The sequence below is a fragment of the Pongo pygmaeus genome, chromosome 10, assembly GCF_028885625.2.
Source record: "Pongo pygmaeus isolate AG05252 chromosome 10, NHGRI_mPonPyg2-v2.0_pri, whole genome shotgun sequence".
NCBI lineage: Eukaryota > Metazoa > Chordata > Mammalia > Primates > Hominidae > Pongo > Pongo pygmaeus.
Window position 1 is genome coordinate 99,487,774 of NC_072383.2, and position 27,714 is coordinate 99,515,487.

A 27,714-nucleotide genomic window follows, 5' to 3' on the forward strand; every position below is an offset into this window, starting at 1 on the left:
TTGACTTCCTCTTTTCCTAATTGAATACCCTTGATTTCCTTCTCCTGCCTAATTGCCCTGGCCAGAACTTCCAACACTATGTTGAATAGAAGTGATGAGAGAGGGCATCCCTGTCTTGTGCCAGTTTTCAAAGGGAATGCTTCCAGTTTTTGCCCATTCAGTATGATATTGGCTGTGGGTTTGTCATAAATAGCTCTTATTATTTTGAGATACGTCCCATCAATACCTAATTTATTCAGAGTTTTTAGCATGAAGAGTTGTTGAATTTTGTCAAAGGCCTTTTCTGCATCTATTGAGATAATCATGTGGTTTTTGTCTTTGGTTCTGTTTATATGCTGGATTACATTTATTGATTTGCATATATTGAACCAGCCTTGCATCCCAGGGATGAAGCCCACTTGATCATGGTGGATAAGCTTTTTGATGTGCTGCTGGATTCTGTTTGCCAGTATTTTATTGAGGATTTTTGCATCAATGTTAATCAAGGATATTGGTCTAAAATTCTCTTTTTTTGTTGTGTCTGTGCCAGGCTTTGGTATCAGGATGATGCTGGCCTCATAAAATGAGTTAGGGAGGATTCCCTCTTTTTCTGTTGATTGGAATAGTTTCAGAAGGAATGGTACCAGCTCCTCCTTGTACCTCTGGTAGAATTCGGCTGTGAACCCATCTGGTCCTGGACTTTTTTTGGTTGGTAAGCTATTGATTATTGCCACAATTTCAGCTCCTGTTATTGGTCTATTCAGAGATTCAACTTCTTCCTGGTTTAGTCTTGGGAGGGTGTATGTGTTGAGGAATTTATCCATTTCTTCTAGATTTTCTAGTTTATTTGCGTAGAGGTGTTTGTAATATTCTCTGATGGTAGTTTGTATTTCTGTGGGATCGGTGGTGATATCCCCTTTATCATTTTTTATTGCATCTATTTGATTCTTCTCTCTTTTTTTCTTTATTAATCTTGCTAGCGGTCTATCAATTTTGTTGATCCTTTCAAAAAACCAGCTCCTGGATTCATTTATTTTTTGAAGAGTTTTTGTGTCTCTATTTCCTTCAGTTCTGCTCTGATTTTAGTTATTTCTTGCCTTCTGCTAGCTTTTGAATGTGTTTGCTCTTGCTTTTCTAGTTCTTTTAATTGTGATGTTAGGGTGTCAATTTTGGATCTTTCCTGCTTTCTCTTGTGGGCATTTAGTGCTATAAATTTCCCTCTACACACTGCTTTGAATGCATCCCAGAGATTCTGGTATGTTGTGTCTTGGTTCTCATTGGTTTCAAAGAACATCTTTATTTCTGCCTTCATTTCGTTATGTACCCAGTAGTCATTCAGGAGCAGGTTGTTCCGTTTCCACGTAGTTGAGCGGTTTTGAGTGAGATTCTTAATCCTGAGTTCTAGCTTGATTGCACTGTGATCCGAGAGACAGTTTGTTATAATTTCTGTTCTTTTACATTTATTGAGGAGAGCTTTACTTCCAAGTATATGGTCAATTTTGGAATAGGTGTGGTGTGGTGCTGAAAAAAATGTATATTCTGTTGATTTGGGGTGGAGAGTTCTGTAGATGTCTATTAGGTCCGCTTGGTGCAGAGCTGAGTTCAATTCCTGGGTATCCTTGTTGACTTTCTGTCTCGTTGATCTGTCTAATGTTGACAGTGGGGTGTTAAAGTCTCCCATTATTAATGTGTGGGAGTCTAAGTCTCTTTGTAGGTCAGTCAGGACTTGCTTTATGAATCTGGGTGCTCCTGTATTGGGTGCATATATATTTAGGATAGTTAGCTTTTCTTGTTGAATTAATCCCTTTACCATTATGTAATGGCCTTCTTTGTCTCTTTTGATCTTTGTTGGTTTAAAGTCTGTTTTATCAGAGACTAGGATTGCAACCCCTGCCTTTTTTTGTTTTCCATTTGCTTGGTAGATCTTCCTCCATCCTTTTATTTTGAGCCTATGTGTGTCTCTGCATGTGAGATGGGTTTCCTGAATACAGCACACTGATGGGTCTTGAGTCTTTATCCAATTTGCCAGTCTGTGTCTTTTAATTGGAGCATTTAGTCCATTTACATTTAAAGTTAATATTGTTATGTGTGAATTTGATCGTGTCATTATGATGTTAGCTGGTTATTTTGCTCGTTAGTTGATGCAGTCTCTTCCTAGTCTCGATGGTCTTTACATTTCGGTATGATTTTGCAGTGGCTGGTACCGGTTGTGCCTTTCCATGTTTAGCACTTCCTTCAGGAGCTCTTTTAGGGCAGGCCTGGTGGTGACAAAATCTCTCAGCATTTGCTTGTCTGTAAAGTATTTTATTTCTCCTTCACTTATGAAGCTTAGTTTGGCAGGATATGAAATTCTGGGTTGAAAATTCTTTTCTTTAAGAATGTTGAATATTGGCCCCCACTCTCTTCTGGCTTGTAGGGTTTCTGCCGAGAGATCCACTGTTAGTCTGATGGGCTTCCCTTTGATGGTAACCCGACCTTTCTCTCTGGCTGCCCTTAACATTTTTTCCTTCATTTCAACTTTGGTGAATCTGACAATTATGTGTCTTGGAGTTGCTCTTCTTGAGGAGTATCTTTGTGGTGTTTTCTGTGTTTCCTGAATCTGAATGTTGGCCTGCCTTGCTAGATTGGGGAAGTTCTCCTGGATAATATCCTGCAGAGTGTTTTCCAACTTGTTTCCATTCTCCCCGTCACTTTCAGGTACACCAGTCAGGCGTAGATTTGGTCTTTTCACATAGTCCCACATTTCTTGGAGGCTTTGCTCATTTCTTTTTATTCTTTTTTCTCTAAATTTCCCTTCTCGCTTCATTTCATTCATTTCATCTTCCAGGGCTGATACCCTTTCTTCCATTTGATCGCATCGGCTTCTGAGGCTTCTGCATTCTTCACGTAGTTCTCGAGCCTTGGTTTTCAGCTCCATCAGCTCCTTTAAGCACTTCTCTGTATTGGTTATTCTAGTTATACATTCTTCTAAATTTTTTTCAAGGTTTTCAACTTCTTTCCCTTTGGTTTGAATATCCTCCCGTAGCTCAGAGTAATTTGATCGTCTGAAGCCTTCTTCTCTCAGTTCGTCAAAGTCATTCTCCGTCCAGCTTTGTTCCGTTGCTGGTGAGGAACTGCATTCCTTTGGAGGAGGAGAGGTACTCTGCTTTTTAGAGTTTCCAGTTTTTCTGCTCTGTTTTTTCCCCATCTTTGTGGTTTTATCTACTTTTGGTCTTTGATGATGGTGATGTACAGATGGGTTTTTGGTGTGGATGTCCTTTCTGTTAGTTTTCCTTCTAACAGACAGGACCCTCAGCTGCAGGTCTGTTGGAGTACCTGGCCGGCCGTGTGAGGTGTCAGTCTGCCCCTGCTGGGGGGTGCCTCCCAGTTAGGCTGCTCGGGGGTCAGGGGTCAGGGACCCACTTGAGGAGGCAGTCAGCCCGTTCTCAGATCTCCAGCTGCATGCTGGGAGAACCACTGCTCTCCTCACAGCTGTCAGACAGGGACATTTAAGTCTGCAGAGGTTACTGCTGTCTTTTTGTTTGTCTGTGCCCTGCCCCCAGAGGTGGAGCCTACAGAGGCAGGCAGGCCTCCTTGAGCTGTGGTGGGCTCCACCCAGTTGAAGCTTCCAGGCTGCTTTGTTTACCTAAGCGAGCCTGGGCAATGGCGGGCGCCCCTCCCCCAGCCTCGCTGCCGACTTGCTGTTTGATCTCAGACTGCTGTGCTAGCAATCAGCGAGACTCCGTGGGCGTAGGACCCTCTGAGCCAGGTGCGGGCTATACTCTCCTGGGGCACCGTTTCCTAAGCCCGTTGGAAAAGCACAGTATTCAGGTGGGAGTGGCCCGATTTTCCAGGTGCCGTCTGTCACCCCTGGAAAGGGAACTCCCTGACCCCTTGCACTTCCCGAGTGAGGCAATGCCTCGCCCCTGCTTCGGCTGGTGCACGGTGCACTCACCCACTGACCTGCGCCCACTGTCTGGCACTCCCTAGTGAGATGAACACGGTACCTCAGATGGAAATGCAGAAATCACCCGTCTTCTGCGTCGCTCGCGCTGGGAGCTGTAGACTGGAGCTTTTCCTGTTTGGCCATCTTGGCTCCTCCCTGCGTAGCATATGATTAATGCGTGTCTCTCTGGGTAAACTGTGTACTCTGTGGAGCCATAGGCCATATCTGTTTTTGCCCATGATTGTATCTCCCATACCTAACACAATACCTAGCATAAAACTGGCACACAATACTTGTCTTCTAAATGAAGGAGTGAGGATTGAAGTCAGAAAGACAGCACAGAATAATCTAATTGTAAACCTTTATTCTTTAACTGCATTGTACAAAAATATTAAAATTGAGAATCAATTAAAAAACGAATACCTGCCAGTCACAGTGTCTTACCCCTGTAATCCCAGCACTTTGGGAGGCCGAGGTGGGAGGATCACTTGAGCTCAGGAATTGAAGACCAGCCTAGGCAACAGAGTGACACCCATCTTTACAAAAATTTAAAATTAGCAGGGTGTGGCAGTGCATGCTTGTAGTCCCAGCTACTTGGGAGGTTGAGCTGGGAGGATCATTTGAGCCCAGGAAGTTGAGGCTGCAGTGAGTCATGATTGTGCCACCATACTCCAGCCTGGGCAACAGAATGACATCCTGTCTCTCAAAACAAACAAACAAGCAAACAAACAAATAGCCTAGCATTCTATTTGAAAATATATCTGTATTTAAGTAGGAAAAAAGCAAACCTGTGAGTGTACAAGTCAACATACAAATGCTACTCGGTCACTTTATATGGGCTTACCAAGGTGGGCCTACAGGTAGAAAAATTCTTATTATATGCCAGACACTATTCTAAGAACTGTAATACTCAAACAATACTTTGAGGGCTGAGGTATTATTATTATCACCAATTTACGGATGAGAAAATTGAGGAATAAAATGGTCAAAGAACCTGCTATAGGTTGTACACCTAGGCTAGGCTACCTGTCTAAACAACTCCCAAATATCAGCAGTAGAACAGCATTGAAGTTTACTTGTTCACAGCACTATCTAGTGTGGGTCACTCTGGGGGAAGGAGGCATACATACGTCTCTGATTCATGTAGTCATTTAGGTACCTAGGCTACTATTGTCTTGTTATTCTGCCATCTCCAAATCCCTTACAGACAAGGAAAAAGAGAGATAAGTGATTTTTTAGGAAATTTTTATGGGCCAGGCCTAAGAGTGGTGTATAGCACTTTCACACACATTTCGTAGTCTAGAGCTTAGTCATGTAGTAATGCTGGGATAACTAGTCTACCTGTGTGCCCAGAAGAAAAAAAGAAGCAGATTTGCTGAATAAATAGTTGCAGTCCGTCTGAGTGATAGAGCGGGAATTCAAATTGGATCAGGGAGGCTCTAGGTCTCACCCTCATAAGCATTACACCCTGTTGTGAGATTTCTCAGCCTCAGCACTAATGGCACTGGGGCTGAATAACTCCTTGTTGTAGGGAAGAGTCCTGTGCAGTGTAGGATAGTAAGCAGCGTCTTTAGCCTCTCTAGCCACTAGATGCTAGTAGCATTCCCCAGCCCTTTAGTTGTAAGAGAATCAAAAATGTTTCCAAACACTGCCAAATTTCCCCTGGTGGTAGTGGTGGGATGGGTACAAAATCACATCCCTTTCCTCCAGACTTGAAAACCATGGTTCTACTGTCTTTCATCACATGACACCCTTTAGGCAGGGCCACCAATTCTCTGTGATAAATTAAACTCTATTTGAATCTGATGACTATGACAGCCAGGTCCATTTAAGAATTAATTTATTTCTCTTCACCTCTGTGCCTGTGAATGTTGCCCTGCTTAAGTATCATTGCCCTTCATTCTTAAAATGGCATTAGTGATGACACCCTTGAGGCAATTACTTTCTAAGGTCAATACCCATAATAAAGGTTTTCTGCTGGTAGACAGAAAAAAGGAAATATGCAAAAAGAGTCATGTTACTTTTTATAATAGATATACAGAACATTCTTTTAGGAAATAGATCAATTCTAATTGTCTTTCAGAAAAATGTGCTAGATATAGACAGATAGAAAAATGTTCTTCCCTGCATTTTCTGTATTTTTATCATTAACGTTATTTTATTTTTGTAAACACCCATAAAAATTGAGGTTAAATTAAATAGCACTTCTTAAGAGAAGAATATGAAATTTATGCTATGCTACGTGCACATATGTTTAAATATATATTCACTCATCCACGTATTCCATACCAGTTGTTGTTCTGGGTGCTTGGAGATCAACAGTAAACAGAAAGGCAAAAATTCCTGCCCTCCTGGAGCTTACATTTTAGCTGGGTGTAACTGGTAATAAATTATAAACCAGCAGTTGTCAGTGAGGGGTAATTTGACAACGTCTAGAAAAATTTTTGGTTGTCACAAGTTAGAAGTGGAGATTGCAACTAGTGTCTAATGTGTAGAGGCCAGGGATGCTGCTAAACATCCTATAATGCACCCAACAGCTCCCCACAACAAAAAATTATCCAGCCTCAAAAGTCACTATTAGTGTGCTGAGGTAAACATTTTTTGAAGTCAATTTAAAAGCAAGTGAAAAGGGGATAAATGCTATGGGAGCAGAGAAAAAGAGGGTGGGGTAAGGGGAATGGGGAGGACTGCATGGGGGTGGGGGTGCAGATTGTATTTCCAAAAGACAGTGTTTCAATTCTTCAAGGCAGGCCTCCTACAGAAGGTGTGATTTGGAAAAAATCTTGCAGGAGGTGAGAAGGGCAGAGAGAGTTCCAAGAGGGGAACAGAAAACAAAACCAAGGCCCTAATCTGGGAGAAGCTCTGATTGTGTTTGGGGAAGAGAACAAAGACCTTGTGGCTGGAGCAGAAATACCAAGGAGAACAACAATAGTGATGAGTTAGAGGAGTGGGAGGGAGCCTGATCCTGTAAGGCCTGTGGGCTTTTACAGAGGAATGATGTGGTCTGACTTAACTTTTGACAGTGTCATTCTGACTGCTCTGGCAACTGCAGTCATCCATGTGAAACATGATGTCTTTATATTTTTTCAAGTTTCTATCTTTTCAAAATCAATAGTGAAAATACATGCCACATATAACTCAGCACTGACCCATTTCTTTGCAAAGCTTTTGTGTTGTACACAAAATGTTTTAACTCATGTCCTGTGTATGTATGAAACAGATATTATTGAAAGACCCCTTGAAATAAAATCTGCCTTTAAAAGGCACAGATTTTATGTGAAATAAAATCACATGGCTTTAGACTCCTACTTTTATCTCCTACTAGACTGTGAGCTACCTGAGGGCAGGAGCTATGTGCCTGGGAGCAAGGGGCACCCAGGGAATGTTTGTGAGACCGAAGAGAACAGGAAAGGAGCAAGGCTGAATTGGCATCGTTACCGCTGGGGGACAGAGCCAGGGCTCTGGAGCCAGGTTCTCTGATCTTGATGCAGCATCTCGAAAATGTAGAATATTTAGAAGAGAAGTGAAAAATGCGGTCAACCAGCCAGTCAATCGTGGTTTCCATGTCCAGCTTGAACTTTCCCTTGACTTGATTCAGTTTTGGCTTCAGTTCTGCTAACTGATAATCTATCTTCCCTATCAAACATTTTACGGCCATTAAATTCTGTTATCAGGATTCACATCTGATACTAAGATATTTAATTCATGCATCACACTTTTTAATTATGTGTGATGTGTAGTTTACAGAATGGGCATTATAAAAATACAACTTGACACAAATTTGCTTGCACGCCTTTTTCTGCTTCTATGCTGTGAGCTAGGGCATAAGAAAAAGGTCTAGAGAATAACAAAATGTCATAGCTCTTTGTGCCTAAGAAAAAGCACTAGCAATGGAAATGTTGGTGCTGGGGTCATGGAGGGTTTGTAAGAATGGGAAAATGTTGGCTGGGTGCAGTGGCTCATGCCTGTAATCCCAGCACTTTGGGAGGCCATAGCGGGTGGATCACCTGAGGTCAGGAGTTTGAGACCAGCCTGCCAACATGATGAAACCCTGTCTCTACTAAAAATACAAAAAATTAGCTGGGCGTGGTGGTGGATGCCTGTAATCCCAGCTACTTGGGAAGCTGAGGCAGGAGAATCACTTGAACCCGGGAGGCGGAGGTTGCAGTGAGCCGAGATTGTGCCACTGCACCCCAGCCTGGGCAACAAGAGTGAAACTCCATCTCTAAAGGTGGTGGGGCGGGGGGGAAGAATGGGAAATTGTTGCTGGAGGGACAGTGAGTGGGAGATTCTCTGAGATTCTCTTTAACATCCCTTTGATTGTCTTCTTATCTTTTGACTTTGTTCTCAGCAGAAAAGGCAGCAAGTTAAAGCCGGTAGTGATCAGCCAGTCAAACAGTGGTAGCACCAATGGCAACAATAAAAATGATAGCAACCAGTGTTTACTAAACAACTCCTTCATTCCAGAGTTACACCATAGGTATATTACAAGTCTGCGAGGTAAGCGTAGAATGATGATGGTCAGAGAGGCTGAGTGACTTGCTCATGGTTGCTCTGGTCACTATTAGATGACTGAACAGAAAGAAGTGTCTTTTCAGCTGGGTGTGGTGGCTCACGCCTGTAATCCTAGCACTTTGGGAGGCTGAGGCGGGCAGATCACTAGGTCAGCAGTTTGAGACCAGCCTGGCCAACATGGTGAAACCCTGCCTCTACTAAAAATACAAAAATTAGCTGGGCGTGGTCACGCGTGCCTGTAAGCCCAGCTACTCAGGAGGCTGAGGTAGGAGAATAGCTTGAACCCTGGAGGCGGAGGTTGCAGTGAGCCGAGATCCCGCCACTGCACCCCAGCCTGGGACAGAGCGAGATTATGTCTCAAAAAAAAAAAAAAAAGTGTCTTTTCTCCACAGTGCTGCCACCTCCTGTAGGTGCCACATAAATGGAGCCTAAATACAATTTTTCAACTGCCTTACCCTAGGGATAAGCCTGTGCATGTGAAGACATCTGATTTCTTTTGGAATTTATTGTTAAAGCATTCGAGATGCATTAAACAGACAGATGAAATAAAATGGTAAAAATATAAATGAATATTCTGAACCAAGGAGAATATAAATTAAAATAGGCATTCAAGTTCAGGGAAAAAGTAGGCTCAGATTTGTAGGCCTCAGTGGCCTATGCATCTATAATGGTTGATGAATAAACCAGAAAATTGGCCTTTACACCAAAGGGGCAAAGCAGAAGGGAGAAACGTAGTAACTCATGTGATTCTGATTGTCAGAGAGGAAGAAAACCAATACCATAGGTAATGGGGTGCTTTTTGACTCTGAAATAAAATTCTTGCACAGGGTCATTGGAGTGGACAGTGAAATAGTGATATGGTGGACAGTATCCCTGGTAACCTCTTTATCACAGATGCCTTGCAGGACTTTTCTGAAGGCTGTTCCTGGTAGTCCCATCAGCATGGTTCTGAAGGCTTAACTGCTCATGACCATAACTTTCTGTGAGAATTTAGGCAAGGTATCCAGCAAAATACTGTGATGGTTAATACTGAGTGTCAACTTGATTGGATTGAAAGATGCAAAGTGTTGATCCTGGGTGTGTCTGTGAGGCCAAAATAGATTAACATTTGAGTCAGTGGGCTGGGGAAGGCAGACCCACCCTTAATCTGGGTGGGCACCACCAAATCAGCTGACAGTGAATATAAAGCAGGCAGAAAGAACGTGAAGAGGCGAGACTGGCCTAGTCTCCTAGCCTACATCTCCCTCCCATGCTGGATGCTTCCTGCCCTTGAGCATGAGACCCCAAGTTCTTAAGTCTTGGGACTCGGACTGGCTCTCCTTGCTCCTCGGCTTGCAGGCGGCCTATTGTGGGACTTTGTGAACGTGTGAGTTAATACTTAATAAATTCCCCTTTATCTATCTGTCTATCTATCTGTCTGTCTATCTATCTATCTATCTATCTATCTATCTATCTATCTATCTATCTATCCTATTAGTTCTGTCCCTCTAGGGAACGCTGACTAATACAACACCCAAACTAATCTAGTTGTCTTTGTTGTTTGAACTATATTCTTTAAAAATTAAAGTTGAAAACTGATCAAAAAGCAAATAACATCACATTCTAGTTGAAAATGGTTCCATGTTTGAGAAACAATAGAAGCTAACCAGTGGCTACACATCTCTATACGTCAATGCATAAAGCCCTTGGTCATTTTATATCGTATCACAAGAGCTAGGCCTACAGGCTGCCCATCAGCCATGATCGTATGGTCACCTAAACATCTGACCCCACAGAAAGCTCTCTCACACTAGCCAGCTATGGAAACTCAGGTTGTCAATATTAGAGTCAGTCATTCCAGGAGGCCCCTCTCAAAACTCGATTTCAGAAAAGGTCATTTCAATAGAACCATATGAAATTTATTGTAGGAATATGATAGCTAACATTCATATAGTGCTTAGTGGGTTCCAAGTACTTCACAGTTGTAAACTCATTTAGTCCTGTGAGTAAGGTATCGTCATTATCCGCATTTTTACAGAGGAGGAAACTGGGGCACAGAAAGGTTAAGTAACTTATCCAAGGTCAAACAGTTGGTAAGTGGTAGGGCTTGGATTTCAAGGCCAAGCATTCTGGCCCCAGTCTTACCTTTTTAACATTGCATGTTTTCTATGGCTGCTATAACAAATTATCACTGACTTAGTTGTTTAAAACAACAAAATTTATCATCTTACAATTCTGTAGGCTAGGGTGCAACATGGGTGACACTGAGCTAATTAAGGTATGTCAAGGCTGCACTCCTTTCTGGAGGAGAATCTATTTCTTTGCCTTTTCTAACTTCTGGAAGCTACTACATTCCTTAGCCCATGGCTTCTTCCTTTATCTTTAAAGCCAGCAACGGTAGTTGAGTCCTTCTCACATCACATCACTCTGACTTTGCTTCTGTCCTCACATCTTTTTCTTCTCTGATTCTTTTGCTTTCCTCTTCCATTTTTAGCGACCCTTGTGATTACATTGTACCTATCTGAATAATCCAGGTAATCTCCCTGTCTTAAGTTCAGCTGATTAGCAACTTTAATTCCATCTGCATCATTAATTCCTCTTTGCCATATTGCTGAACATTCTGAGGATGAGGTTGTGGATATCTTTGGAGGGCCATAATATTGCGTATCACAGCTGTACAAATTTGCCAATCCAAAAAGTGCCAAGGGTTGGGACAGAGGACAGGAAAGTTTTGATGGGAAAAAAGAAGGAAAGAAGAGAGAGAGGGAGAGAGGAAGGTGGTAATAGGATTTGGGGACATTAAATGAAATGACATATGTAAAAGACTTAGGGCCTGCCGCGATGGCTCACACCTGTAACCCCAGCAATTTGGGAGGCCAATGCAGGCAGATTGCTTGCAGCCAGGAGTTTGAGACCAGCCTGGCCAACATGGTGAAACCCCCTCTCTACTAAAAAAAAAAAAAAAAAAAAAACTTTAGCCGGGCATGGTGGTGCAAGACTGTAGTCCCAGCTACTCAGGAGGATGAGGCAGGAGAATCACTTGGACCTGGGAGGCAGAGATTGCAGTGAGCCGAGATCATGCCACTGCACTCCAGTCTGGGCAACAGAGCGAGACTCCATCTCAAAAAAAAAAAAAAAAAAAGACTTAGTCCAGTACCTGGCAGATAGAAAGCACTCAACAAATCAACAAACGATAGCTATCATTATCATTATTACCACAAACCAGCAGTATACTGACAATCCTTGGGAGAATCTGAAAAGTTGCAGTTGGTGTGTAATGGGAAAGTTTGAGGTGACAGAGACTGATTTTACAAAGGCTCATAACTGACCTGAACTGGAATTGCTTTGCTTATAAGCCAAATGTTACTCAGTGTTCCAGATACTTTGCCATTTAACATTTTATGTGTCAGTAACATATGATTATTTGCTTTTAAACGCTCAGCATAGATATCGGAAGATAGTGATTTTTCTAACATGTGCCTTTTACTGTATTTTTGTTTCAAAGAACTGAGAGTTTTTTTTATTGTTTTCATCGATCTGAAATCTTTAGAGAATCCTTCAGGCAGAGGTACCAAAATTGATTTACGTAGGATTAAGGTTCTTTTAGTGCCTCAATGACTTAAAGCAGTCTCTGAACACTTGTTTTATTGCAGTTACTTATTTGGCATTAGGATCCTCAATATTCAGGTTGTTTGCATTGATCCTTAGAGTCAGGGGAAACATATCTATGTTCTGGAAAGTCTTAAACTGAAATGAAAATGAAAAAAGCCACACATCTTGAGATTTGTGCTTCTCAAGATCACACAGCTCCTTTTAAGTAGGACATAATTTAATGACTTTAAAGGGACAAAGAGGTCACCTAATCAGGTGGGAAAAGTATACCTCTGGGTATCTGGAGGCCCAGTAGTTAGTTGGGTCTGTTATCTTAATATTTGTGAGAATATCTGTGAATAAGTCACTTGGAAATATTTTATTACATTTATCTATCTGTAAATACATAGTTTGTTTTTCTGCTTATCAGTTCATTCATTTAACAAACACTTTCAATGCCTATTATGTGCCACATATTGTGCTATAGTAGAAAAATATATACAATATGTTGATCTATATTTATGTGTGCCTGTATATTTTTATTTAAAATTTTAACTTCAGTATGTTAAGTTTGATAGTCAAGAGGCTATTTTCCTCATCAGAATGGTAAAAGGCAATTTAAAACACCTATAGGAAAGGAGAAGAGTTGTCAAATTTAGGTACAGTAAAATAAGGAGGGGTTAACCTAAGAGGAAGGAAGGGAACTAGGATCCCATCTGTGGCTATAGTATATGTATGTAGTCACACTGTGCATTAAGTCTTAGGAAACAACAGTGGTGAGAGGAGACAAGGAAGAGCAGAGGTGAGGAAAACCTAGTGCTTCATAGGCAGGTAGACACCCTGGTGCCCCATTGGTCAGTATTCTGTGCCAGGCTGTGCACTGCACGCCCTCTACATTATCTCTTTTGACCCTTGCAAAAACCCTGAAACATAATTTTACAGAAGGAGGCACAGAAACTCAGAAACATTAAATACTTTAAGCCAGGGTTACCCAGTAACAAATAGACTTGGAGTTAGAACCCAAATCTGTCTCATTGCAAACCCATGTTCCTTCCATAATACAACCTGACATATATTGACTGCCCACTAGACACCGGGCTACCTGGGAGGCTACTGGTATTGTTATTTCCATTTAGAGAAATGGAACACGGAGGAGTAAGTCACCTACCTGAGTTGCACAGTTGGTCAAAGTAGGAAACTACTCTGAACAGCTGGGGGAGGGTCATTTCTGGGCCTGCTTCTGACTCACATCCAGGAGTGGCACTGGGGAGAAGGAGTTGTTAAATCTGTAAACTGTGAAGATGGTAGTTTATTCAAATAACCACTAATTCAAGACCATGTCTTAGAAATGTCTTTGTCTGTGGGGAAAAACCTGATTCTTCTCACTTCCCACTTTCCTCACCCCTGATACAACACCCACACCATCAGTTTGGTGTTTCCCATTCTAGATGAGTGATTTCACCACTGCGTGTTGACCAACCTTGACGCTCCCATCTTCCTCGCTGCCCACCGTCACCACCAAATCCTTTCGGCCCTTCTCCTCTTTTCTAACCTCACTGCCATTGCCTTAGTGGAAGCAGCCACTTCGATGAACAATTACAACAGTCTCTTCACCTCCTCTCTCTTTCCTCACTCCCAAATCTGTCTACCCCACTCATGTCACAGGACATTTGCAAGGCTGCTGGCACTGGTTCCTACAGTACCTGTGCACAGTTAGAAGGAGGACATCCTTCTTCTAGGAATATTCATAGCCCATGGATTGGCAAGCAGAGTATGGACAGGGTCAACCCTTCATCATGCCCTTGGCTGTGCACCTGCAGGAATGAATAATGCACAGTAGTGCCATGTGTAGTAACATTGTTTCCTTGCTTAACAGCTTTGAATGATTCCCCAGGGCCTTTGGGATGAAGCTTAAATTTCTTCACATGGCACACAAAACTGCCTTTTTAGCTTCTTCCCTTCTCCCCTGAGCCTTTTGGGCTGGTGCTCCTGCAGCATGGGAATGGAAGTGACCTAAATATTCCATGACTATTTATCCTTCTTCCCAAGGTGTGCTCTCTTTCCTCTCACTATCTGGTAATATCCTGTTCTTCCCTCAGTAACGAGTTCAGGTGTCATCTTCTTTATGAAACATCTTATGTCTCATGTCTCATGCAGACAGCATTAGACTTCTGGGCCCATTAGCCTCTGTAAATGCTTTAATTATGGCACTGACTATTATATCACAGTTACATGTTTTCATGACTATGTTCCACACAAAGCCCAATTCAGCAGCCAAAAGTAATTAGAAGGGAGCACCACACTGTTTCTCAAAGGACATAAAGGGAAACCATATCCTCAGCATCCATTTATTATCATCCTTTCCTCTCCTTCCTTAGTCAAACGTCATCCTCCTTCTACTGTTGACAAAAGCATTCCTCCTCTGCCCCAGCCTATACAGTTTTTCTTTCCTCTTCCTATGTTGCTCTCCTCCCCACAAACCTCAGCCCTCTCTCCTATCGCTTTATTATATGGATTGCCACAGCTTCTCCATCAGGAAAAAAGAAAACACTCATCCTCTTCAGGCGAAGCCATAAATTACAGGATTATCATTGTTGCGTCAGAGACTGCGTCAGCCAGGTTCTGCTGGGTTCTGATACAGTAACAAACAACCCTCAAATCTCAGTGGCCTGCACAAAGGTTTATTTATAGCTCACATAACATATTAGCAACAGGTCAACTGTGGCTCTGCCTCACATGATTCCTTTATCGTGGGATCTGGACTGAAGAAGCAGTCTGTAAGACATACATTCTCCTAGCAGAGGGAAAAAGTAATGGCACAACCACACACTGACTTTTGAAATTTCCGCTCAGATGTGGCATATATCACGTCTCCTCACACTCCGTGTGCCAAAACAATCCTTATGACCAAGCATAGTATCAATGTGGTAGGGAATTATACTCTTTCTCTAGGCAGGGAGAATGACAGTAACATGGTAATGAGTAAAGATATATTTTCAAAGCAGCAAATTGGGACTAATAAGACAGTATGCTCAGGAATACCTCATATTAATATTGTTTTGTTTTGTCACATTTGCATGGCACATCAGTCTATGAGCTTACAGGGCTCAGATGGTGTCTCATACTTTTTTTTATGATTTACATGTAATTGCACATATTTATATAGGAGGAATAAGTTCTGGTGATCTATTGCATAGTAGGATGACTACAATTAACAATCATGTATCGTATATTTCAAAATATCTAGAAGAGAAGTTTTTAAATATTCTCATTAGAAAGAAATGGTAAAATTTTTTTTTGTTTTGAACACCTAGCATATTTTTAGAAAAGGAATTTTCCATGCAAGTTAACGAAGACCTGGGCAGAAGAGAGAAAACCTCTGTAGGTTAGAAATCACACTCGAAACTGGAATATTTGAAAATTCCAAATCAAAAATCTATCTTTATACTTGGGTGATATTCCTATGAGATTACCAAGCAGGATAGGTAGATGGCTGCTTCTGTGGTGTGTAGTTTCTCAGAGAAGGAGGTCTCCTCTCCAAAGAATGTTTCTTTTTCTAGATCCCTGTACTACTCAGGTTCCATTCAGGAAAACTGAAACCTGGCAGTTATTTTAAAAAAAAGGATACTGTGGGGAAGTGAAGAACTATAGTGTCGCAAAGGAAACACTGAAGTCACGCAGATGATAACTGCAGGAAGTGAAGCAGCTACTGCCTCTAGAGTTGGGGGAGCAAAATGAAGAGGTTGGGGTTATCGGAACCAAGATGCTCAGAGAGGCCCTGTGGAGCTGAGCCTCGGACTCCTGAGGAGGAGATTCTGCCCTTGTGGTTCTGGGCCCTCAAGAATATGGGGCAATGGAGTGAGCCTAGTTTGGGAGTGTTGCTTTTCAGCTGGAAACTGGAACCAGCTGCCATTGTGAGGTCAGAGGATCATTGCTGACAGGAACAGGCAGGCAAACAAGAAGGACCAAGGTCCTTTCACCTGTTCTGCCTTCCAGTCTCCCTCTCATGCCCTGTACTAACAGAGCATATCAGAGAGACAGACAGCAATGCAGAAATGTAGTTTGCAGAGTCTCTATTCTGGCATTGTATTACAGAAAAGAGTAAGGAAGGGGAAATCAGAAATAACTTAATAGACAGCACACTCCCTAATACCTGGAATTTTACAATTTGAACTTTAATCCTTTGGCTAAAGTCATCCTCAATTAAAATAAAAATGTCCCTTGGAAAGATGAAAATTTTAATGTCCTTCTTTATTGACACCGCATTATGAATAGTTTATTGAAAATAAGAAGAGGAAGCAAGAGATACAGATGAGGTATTTTGGCTGTAGCAGGGGCAGATAGAGGATGCCACAAAGATGGTGGAGGGCCAAAAAAGAGCAATGAAAACAGGGGGATCATGGAAGATAAATTTTACCAACTTCCAGATTTTGCAGATGCTTGGCAGAGTTTCTAGGACTTTGCTGCTCCCAGCAATATAAATGAACAGCAGGGACAGAGATGGATCTGTCCATTTGGTCAACACTCAGAACTCAGCTCATATAAAAATGAGACCCATGACTAAGATCAGACTAAGATGGTAGCCATGGATGAGTCACTGAATAATAAACTTATGCAGGGACAATTGCCTAGGTAATTCAAGCAAAACCTTACTATTGACTGAATTACAGTAGTGCCCTAATTAGTGGAAAGCTGAGAGCTTAGCTTATTCTAAATTGGATTTTTCTGGTCTGAGGATTAATTAGGAAACATTTCCAAACTTGTTTTATAGATTAAAAAAAAATGATTTCCTTTTTATTCTGGCTCACTTTTGAATAGCAAATGAAACTAATCTCTAATAAATTTGAATATTGCATTGTTTTCATTTTCGAGTGTCTATTTCAGTTCAGTCTGCATCAAGTACCAGTTCTGTGACAAGCACTGTGTAGAGCTGGACAAAGATGAATGAATCATTTTCTGACTTTAAGGATTAATGGTTAAACTCACTCAAGCTCTGGTTGGAAACACAGGGCCTGGGTGCCCAATCTCAGCTCTGTAACTTGTAAGGCACGTGATTCTGAGCTTCAACCTCTTCATCTGTAAATTGGAAACAATAAAAATACCCATATAATATTGTGAAAATTAACAACACAGTATATCAGTGCTTATGGTATATGTTCAATAAAGGTATTTTATTTTTGTTGATAATTTTGGTGGAACCTTATATATAAATAGATAATTTTAGTATATATGAATTCTATAAATGCTGATTTTCATGATCCAGTCTTAAAGATAGATAATTTAAGATTGGTGGGAAGTTTTCCCAATTCTAGGATATTACTTTTTTCTCTTACTTTTTTCTTCTCTTTTCTATAGCATCCTTTCTCCTTTCTTTTCCCCTGTCATTTCCTCTTCCTGCCTCCTCCTCTTCTTCCAGAATTATCCAGATTGCTATCCACCTCTCCATTTCTCTTGGTTGTGTATACCTAGCCAATGTCAAAGGTACTGTTTGGCCTACTGTGTCTTACCAACAGGTTTTCAACCTCCGGCTCAATTAATGCATATCCTTTTGTTAGATAACTGACTCTTTAAAATATTTATTGATGCAACCAATAAATAAAAAGAAAAAGGCTATTCCCCAGCCTTTTTCTACAGTGATACTTTGCTTATGCAACATGCTCCCTCATGTTTTCCTGTTTCTGCAGAAAGCACGTTAGAATACCTGGGAGTAAAATGATCCTAAAATGATCCATTCTAATTTATTTTTTTAATCATTCCCAAATTTTGGCATTCTAATCATCATTACTGTCAAATACACACCTCACCATTTTGTCTTATTAGGATGTTGTGACACATGGGTGAATAAGACCCCAAAATTTGACTATTGCTTCTTTCTTAAGACCTGTCCTATTGGACATGCACCCTTAGTCCTAGTAATGCTCTTCCTAAAGTAGGTACTTCCTCAAAACACTTGCACATGTGCATTTTACAGAACATTCATTAGAGCATTGCTTATAATAATAAAACTTTATAAATAGACTGAGTATCCACTAGCAAGACAATGAGCCAGTAAACTGTAGTGTCCCATACAGTAGACTTCTGAGCAGCAGGGAACATGATGGACTAGAGCTCCTTGTATGAACATCAATGAACCTCAATGCTGAGCAAGCAAAGCAACTTGCAGAAGAGTAATTATAGCATGATACCATTTCTGTAAAGTTCTAAAATATGCAATACTATATTTTTAGGAATACCTGCATGTTGTGGATTATAAAACATTCCTGATAGCGGTTACCTCTAGGGGAGGGGAATACAATTAAAAAGGAGGACACAGAGAAACTTCAATTATATTTGCAAACTTTTGATTCTTAAGTTTGTTAGTGGGTATATAGGAGTTTGATGTCATTCACCAGTGCATTTTTGTATGTTTAAACATATTTTATTAAAAGAAAAAGATGTTCACAAGATCTTATTTCAAAATAGCAGGAACTTATACACTGGGGGCCTATTTGAACTGTGAGAGTCAGTAATCTTATAAAAAGTGACAAATAGTGGGCCGGGCACCATGGCTCATGACTGTAATCCCAGCACTTTAGGAGGCTGAGGTGGGTGTATCACTTGAGGTCAAGAGTTCGAGAGCAGCCTGGCCAACATGGTGAAATCCTGTCTCTACTAAAAATACAAAAATTACCTGGGTGTGATGGCGTGCGCCTGTAGGCCTAGCTACTTGGGAGACTGAAGCAGGAGAATTGCTTAAACCTGAGAGGCAGAGGTTGCAGTGAGCTGAGATTGCACCACGGCCCTCCAGCCTGGGGGACAGAGTAAGACTCCATCTCAAAAAAATCTAAATGAAAATTTTTAAGTGACAAATAGATGATAATAAAAATCATGAAACTACCATTTATGAGCATCATGTGTATATAACCACACTGCATGCAGTATCTCTTAATCTTCAAACATCCTCTGAAGTGGGTGTTATGGTTGTCCCCATTTGAAAGATAAGAATTCTAAGGCTTAGAGATGTTACTTTTCTAAATTCAAATAGTTAGTGCTTGGCAGAACCAAGATTCTAACCCAGGTTTGTTTTTTCTTTAACCAACAAAGTAGATATTATTGTATTCCTTCAAGATGTTGTCATTCCAACCAATAAGATATAACCTAGCTGTATTATTTGTGAGGGAAAAGAGTGACCCAGAACTCTGAGTTTTGTTTTTGTTTCATTTGGAGATAAGGTCTTGCTCTGTCACTCGGGCTGGAGCACAGCTGTGTGATCATAGCTTACTGCAGCCTTGAAATCCTGGGCTCAAGCAGTCCTCCCATCTCAGCCTCCCAGGTAGCTAGGACTACAAGTGTGTGCCAGCACACCCAGCTTGAGTTTCTAAAAAAAATATTGCGAGCTGCCCACATGTTTACGATATCTTGGGCTCACAAAAGGTAAATTCTATCTATGAGGCAACTTCCCTCAAAAGTCCACCTTCAAGCTGGAACATCAGTATTTGTCAGTCTAATTTAGCGCATAAAATACTGAGCCCTAAAAGCAATAAGAATCATTGTGAAGATTCTGACTTTATTTCAACGTGGATGTTTTATTTTTGAAAATAATTCAATTTTTTAAAATGTTAGTTATCTTTGACAAATACATTATTCCAAAGGGTTCCTTCCTTCCTTCCTTTCCTACCACCTTATAAATGAAATTCAAATTAGTCACGTATACATTTTAAATAGCCCTACAAGGTGTGTTTTGAAAAACAGCAATCCCATGCTTCAACCCTTTATATTTGCTCATCCCAAGAAGCAGCCCCTTTCAACTCTTTTACCTGTTTATTTTGGCAATTAATGCCTCATATCTAAATAAATTATTTTATTATTACTTTGCTGTTTTTCAGTTATAGCAGAATCTATTGACTTCCCCCACAGAGAATAAGAATTTGCTGTTTGTTTCTTCCCTACCATTCTTACTACAGTAGATACCTATTCTTATCCTTTCAACATAGTTATATTACAATTTAATTACATTATCATAATGTAGATCACTATTTACATAATGACTATACAAATGCTACCCAGAGCTAGGTCATATAGTACAATATGAATCATTTTCCTTTTTTGCGCTATTTTTGCTTGAACTGGAGTAACTCATTCTCTTGATTTTTAATTTTCAAAATTTTCTATGTACATATTACTAATTCCATCTTACATTCTGCCAGTTATTTGGCAGAGTTTACCTAAATTGTCTAAATTTCAAGATGTTCAGATGCATCATACGTAATCAATTTCATCTTCCTGAGAAAATTTCTCTGGAGCCTTCTGACAAGTTCCAATCTGAACTCTTGCCTTCCACTCCTGTTATAAATTATCATCTTGGTATCTTCCTTTACCAATATCCTAGGATTCTCTTTGTCTTTCACTTTTGTGGCATCTTCTGTTTCCTGTGTATCATTTCTTGCACTTTTTTTATTGTACCCTCATTTTGCATTCTCTAGTGACTTCCTAATAAGATTACGTGGATGATATTATTTTTGCGATCATGCATACTGTTATGGGTCAAATTGTGACCTTCTAAAATTCACATGTTAATATCCTAACCCCCGATATCTCAGAATGTGGCCTTATATGGTGATAGGGTCTTTAAACAGGTAATTATGTTAAAATGAAGTTATTAGGATGGGCCCTAATCCATTATGACTGGTGCTGTTATATAAGAGAAAACTAAAACACAGACATACACACAGAGAAGATCATGTGAAGACATATAGAGAAAACAGCTATCTACAAGTCAAGGAGAGAAAATTTAGAAGAAAAAACTCTGCTGACAGCTTGATCTTGGACTTTCAGCCTCCAGAACTGTGAGAAAACAAATTTCTGTTTTTTGAGCCACTCAGGGTATGGTACTTTGTTACGACAGCCCAAGCAATGAAGTATATGTTCATTATACTGCACTCATTATGATAGTTGGGCTAGGTATAGAATTATGTATAAAACCAAAATCTGTTTTCCTCACAATTTTTAAGTTCTTGATCTTTTAACTTCTAAAATTAATATTCAATATTCCTGCTGAGAACTTCAAAAACATTCCAATTCCTAATTCTCTGTGTGTAACCTTTCTCCTCTATGGAACCTTATATAATTGTCTCTTTGGCCTTAGTGTTCTAAAATATCATAGGAATGTATCTTGATGTGGTTCTATGTTTATTTATATTACTGGATGCTCAGTGCACCCTTTCAACCTGTATAGTCTTGTCTTTCGGTTCAGAAAAATTTTCTTGAATAATTATTGAATGTTTTAGCTGATTTATTCCTTTTTTGTCTTTCTGGAATTCCTATTTTTCAGTTATTGGACTTCCTGGGCTGATCCTCTAATGTCCTTATCTTCCTCTTTTTTTGATAATCTATATATTTTTGCTCTGGGAGAATTCTTCAAGTTATTTTCTGGACCTTCACCCCACTTCTTTAGGTCACTGTGTGCCCCAGTTCTAAGATTTTCTGGGATTTCGTAGTATAAATATTATTGTTCTTGGGTTTTCCCCAGAGCTGGTTTAGCATTCAGTTTTTTTCTGGTTTTCTAAGTCTATTATTACATAGATCTGTCTGCTTGGCACTTTCCAACATTTTGATGCTGTTGTTTTGTGCTATCTTTGTTCTTTGAGAGTTCTTACTGTTATTTAAACATACACACCCACTATGCATGTTACTATCATTTTCATGGGATTTTGAGAGAGACAGAAAAATTGTGTGCAAATGTTTAATTTTCCATCTTTACTTGGAAGCTCAAGAGCAAATGTTTCTTAATTTGTCTTTAACACTTAGATAACGAAGATGATATCATGAAGTACAATTAGAAATGGCCATTTGAATAAGGAAGATGACTCACAATCCTTTACATTTCGGTAACCTGTCACCCTGATCTAAAAAAAGAAACTTTAAAATCTTTACCAAATAGTCAGAACTTTCAATGTTATATATTTGGCCTGACAATCTTCTCATCTTTTTGCTCATAAAATGTCTACTCAAGATTAGAAGTTAGATATTATGCTGCAGTTGCCTAAGGCCCAGAAAACTCTCAAAATAGGCCTTGTCACATAAAAAATTAATTGGTTGCTTTGTTCCTACTTAGATTTTCATTAATTTGAGGACATAATATAAGCGACAGTTAACTGTATCACCTTTGCTTCTCCTTGTTAAAAAAGAAATACCTATTTAAAAGTCTAATTAAGAAAGTTTCCTGAAATATTTATTTTTAAGGCATTAACCTTCCCTTATTGTATTATGGAATAATACAACTTTAAACATCAGAAAAGACTGGTATGTTGGTTATCTATTGCTACATAACAATCTACTACAAAACTTACTGACTTAAAACAACAAACATTTTATTTGCTTATTATTCTTTTGTTTTAGCAATTTGCGCTAGATTCAGCTGGGAAGTTCTTCCACTGCTTTCACCTGGAGTCAACATGGGGCTGCAGTTGTCCCTTTGCTCAATGAGCTGGACAGTCCAAAATGGTCTCTGTCATTCACAAAGCTGGGGGATGCTGCCAGCTCTTGGCTGCATTTCTGTCTCCACATGGCTCATCTTCAAAGAGGCTCGTTTGGGCTTCTTTACCCTGGCAGCCTTGGGGCAGCATTCCAAGTGGGCAAGAATGGAAGCTGCAGAACCTATGCCAAAAAATCATGGAAATTACTTCTGCTGTATTCTGTAGATTAAAGCCATTCACAAACCCAGCTCAGTCTACCTCTTGATAGGAGGAGCAAGAAATTCACATCCCAAAGGAGTGTATATACAGACATAAGAGGAATCATGGAGTTTTTTTCTTTTCTTTTTTTTTTTTTTTTTTTCAATCTACCACAGACTGCTGTCTGGCTGAAACTTATTCACATTTTTCCCATATAGAAAATATTCTCATTCCCATCCCAGGATCTCCATGGGTCTCATCCCAATATTGCATCAGGTTCAAAGTCTTGGATCTCATGTTCTGCATCAGGTGAGTTGAGGATGAAAACCCTTGGCTACAACTCCTCAGATGTACACTCTTTGTGAACCAGAGACCTGTGAATGAAAAAGACAAGTTACCTGCTCCCTACAATTCCAACACATAGTGATGGAACAGAGGCAGAATAATTACAATAGGTACTGCCATTCAACATGGGGAACAACAGGAAGACTGTAGCAGTCACTCATTCACATTAATCTGAAAACCAGCTGGTCACATGCTTCAGGCTCCTTCACTCCAGGGTCAAAAAACCTACCTTGATTAGTTATCTGTTTCTGTTTCCTACTTTGCCACATGCCTTAAATTTTTAGATTCACAGAGGTCAATAATGTGACTATAATTCTAAAATAATTGTACAAAACCATCTGTAGGTAGTTAAGTGCTTCTTGACAAAGTTACCCCTTCCTCCTGAAGTTTTTAACCGTGCAGATTTTCATACCGTTGAGAATACTTGTTTCTTTGACCCACCTCAGAAATTCCATAATATATGTAAAAAAAAAAGTTGAAAAGCCATCTTCCTTGCCTTTATTTCCCCAAAAGTAGTACCACATACAAAGCATCATTATAAAATTATACTGATTTTGAGAATCTTCAAATTAGAAAAAAAGTTAAAATTTATCTGTAATATAACCTGACAATTTCTGGAACACCCAGTGGTTCTCTATGGGGATCACATGATTTACTTATTTACTTGAGACCTAGAGTAGAGCATGAGACAGACCACGCCCTGCCCTCACAGAGCTTGCAGTCTGTAGGGGGAGAGGGGCAGACAACAAAAATGTAGACACATCCACACCTCATCCCAGCTCTATTTTTAAAAATTTTAGGGAGTAAAACATAAGAGAATAAAACAGGGTAATGGAGGAGAGAGAATGAGTGACAGAGTGAGAGAGAAAGAGAGATTATTGGGGCAGGAGAGTCACTATCTTAGCTAGGATGATGAAGAGGTGACATTTAATTTGAGAACAAAATGTTGGGAAGAATCAAGTTGTGCAAGAATCTAAGAAAAGCATGATCAAAAGCCCTGGGCAGTAACAGTCTGGGTTTGTTTGTTCAGGGTCAGAAAACAAATTCAATGTTGCTCGTTTACAATGAGCAAAGGGAAGAAGAGAGGAGATAAGGTCATTGATGTGGGCAGGAACCATGAAGGACTGTGTGGAAAGGTGAAGTCATTGAAGAGTTTTAAGTGGAAAAGGATAAGATCTTATTCATTTAAAAAAAAAAATCATTGTGGTTGCTGTGTAGAGGATGGACAAAAGAGAGAGTGAAATTAGATAGTACAGTTAGGAAGCTATCGTAGTAGTCCTAGAAACAACTTTGAAGTAGGAGGGTGAGAAAGGGTCAGATTCAGGATAATATTTGGGAAGAGGAGCCCAGAGACCTTGATGGATTGGATGTTGGGCATAAGAGGAGAGGGTCAAGGATGCATCTCAGGTTTGTGACTTGTGAAACTGGGTGCACTTCAGTTCCTTTTTTTTCCACTTTTATTTTAGGTTCGAGGGTACATCTGGAGAAAAGGGAACTCTCATACACTGCTGGTGGGAATGTAAATTAGTTCAGCCATTGTGTAAAACAGTTTGGTGATTTCTCCAAGCATTTAAAACGTAACTACCATTTGACCCAGCAGTGCCCTTTTTTAAGATGGAAAAGCCTAGGGGAAGAGCAGGTTTTTCCTTTATAAGAGTCCAGATCAAAAGTTCTGTTTTGGAAATATTTGGTTTGAGTTTTTTCTTAGACGTCAAGCGAGATGTCAAACAGGCAGTTGAATGTGGGAGTTCAGTCATTTACCAGCAAGGCTTGATGACTTGCCTCATCAATACTTTATAGTCTCACTTTGTGACTATCTAACCCTATCCTTGGGCAGCTAAGACATGGGGACCCTCATTTCCTGAGAAGTAGAGACTCAATGAATTACCCAAGGGCACACAGCTAAAGTGGAAGAGCAGGGCTTGAACCAGGTCTTCTGGCAACCTACACATAGTCCTGTAGGGCACTGCTCACCCCTCCTCTACTCTCCTGCTTATTGTAATCAAGGGGAGATGCAGGGTTTTAAGATACCATTCTGGAGGCAGTGGGTGTGCCACATCCTCAAAGCGTCACCCATGACTTAGGCAGTTGTTTATCTGTGCTGTTCATATAGTATCCACCAGCCACATGTAGCTACTTAAATTTAATTTTTAACCAATTAAAATCAAACTAAGTTAAAATTCACTTTCTTAGTTTTACTAGTCACAGTTCAAGTGCTCAATAGTTACATGAGTACCATATTGGATAGCACAGATAAAGAACATTTTCATCATCTCAGAAATTTCTATTAAACAGTGCTGGAGTCTAGATTAATCTAATGTTCCCTTCAGTTATATTAATTTGTGAAGAAAGTGTAGTCTTATCCTAAAAGCTGTGATCTAAGAGGAAAGTTTAGGAAAAAAAGAAAGTTACCTGCTTTAAAATTAGCATATTTTATAATAAGCTGATTTTAGATCCAGCATTAATGAGCACCTTTCCCCAGCTCACACCCTTGAATATTTGTGTGTTTCTCATGTTATCTATTAAGAGTGTAGGTTCCTCTGAGGAGGGAAACTAGGTTTTTTTCACCTTTGCATACCCCTCTCAAAATATATAAATATATAATGCCCATGCCCATATATACACACCCTCAATACATATTGCTTTGCACAGAACAAACATAATATTTACTTGTTAAATGACCCAGCATATCACAGCATTTTACAACACTACTGTGGACAGTTGGCCACAGGAAGAACCTATCAATCAGAGAGCAAATAAACTCCAGGAGGTCTGTAACTAAAACCCGATTGCGCAGCGTATTTATTTCTCATTTCTCCCTTCCTAGCAAAAAGGATATTGGGACCTCAATCTTCCACCACCCTGGGTGAAAACGAGGTTGCTCACTACCCTAGAAAGCAGAAAGGTCGAGCCTAGAGGAGAGTCAGTGGGAGGTTCAGGCCCTGGTCTGCCCATTACTTGGTGAGCAGGCCAGCAAGGTCTTCCTCACAGGGCGTGATGGAGGCATGCAGAAAGCCCTTCACACACATGCACACAGGCAGACCTGGGCCCCTCACAGTTCCCTTCACAAATGCAGGAGAAAATTTGGAGCAAAACAGATGGTTTCTGAATTCCTCCTTGCCGCTTGCTGGTTGTGTGACTTTGGGCAAATTACATTAGCCTTTCAAAGTAGCGGGATAAGGAGATGTGTGGATATAGGCCTTGATCACAGAGTTGATGCTACACCCATTCAGCAGTTCATTCCCCTCTTCACCGAATTTCAGGGGGAATGTCAGAGCAAACCTAGAACAGAAATGTGCTTTCCTTTTAAGTTTTCTTTTTAAAAATATTTCAAATGTTTTTTAAGAGGCAGAATCTGACTCTATCACCCAGGCTGGAGTGTTGTGTTCATAGCTTACTATACCCTCTAACTCCTGGGACTAAGGGATTACCCTGCCTCAGCCTCCTGAGTAGCTGGGACTACAGGCTCACACCACCACACCCAGCTAATTGTTGTTCTGTTTTGTTTCATTTTGTTTCTGTAGCGATGGGGTCTCACTATGTTGCCCTGGTCTTGAACTTCTGGCTTCAAGCAGTCCTCCTGCATTTGCCTCCCAAAGTGCTGGGATTGTAGGCATGAGCTACTGCACCCAGCCAAAAATTGCAGTTTTTTTTTTTTAATGTGCAATAGTACTTACACATGGTAAAAATTTCCTAAGTGTGTACAATCAAGTTTTCCTCCTGCCTATCCAGCCACCCAGTTCTCCCCAGAGGCAACCAGTGTTTCCCGAGGTGTATGTGTCCTCCCATAGTCATTCTGTGCATGCACAAGCAAATATGTCCATCAACATATTCATATGCATGTACTTCCTGATATGTGCACATTTTCCTCTGACACAAATAGCTGTGTGACTGTTTTGAACCTTTCTCCCTGTCCTGTCTTGAAGGTTTTTTTAGATCTACACCAAGGGCCCTTAATCTATTTACAGGTGCAGAATATTCCACTGTAGAGTTGCACCATAATTTTCTTATCCTATCCCCCACTGATTAATTATTTAGGTTATTTCCAAGCTTTTGCTATTATAACCCATACCATAATGAACATTGTTGTACATCTGTCACTTTGCACATGGGTAAGTATATTTGTAGAATACATTTCTAAAAAAAGAAATCCCTAGATTAGATGGTATGTAGTGAAGATATAGGCATAGTTTTGACAGACCTGACCAAATGGCCCTTAAAGAGTTTGTATGTTTGCTATCCCCCCAGCAGCGCATGGGAGTGGATATGAGTTTACAAGCCAATGTGAAGCCCTGCTCAGAGACTGAGCCCCAAGTCTCATGTTTGCCAGAGTTGCTTATCTTATATTGTGTGCATGAGGGGATGGGGAATATGTGTGTGTATGAGAGAGAGAGAGAGAGAGAGAGACTTCATTTGGAGAAAGCTGTGGCTAACTGTGAGAACCATGATATGGGGAATCATCACTGTTCCTTCTCATAATCCTCCAGTTTGAAAGAATGACCCAGAAAATGAAAGTGCTCCACACCCCACAGGAAGATCCTTAGACATGCAGTGTGGAGGCAGTAGTTGAGCTGATAGCTAGAAGAGATGGCAAGAGCAAGAGCAGAGGCCAAGGTATAAGGAGATGAGATTTAGTCTCATAGCCCCTGTGTTAGGTCATTTGCATTGCTATAAAGAAATACCTGAGACTGGGTAGTTTATAAAGAAAGGAGGTCTATTTTGACCACA

The 27,714-nt window shown here is 40.3% G+C and overlaps 1 protein-coding gene across 4 annotated transcripts in view; it reads left to right on the top strand.

Moving 5' to 3' along the window:
* Window positions 1–27,714, top strand: part of ANO4 (anoctamin 4) — a 425,083-nt gene that overhangs the window by 283,591 nt on the left and 113,778 nt on the right. The window lies entirely within an intron of this gene.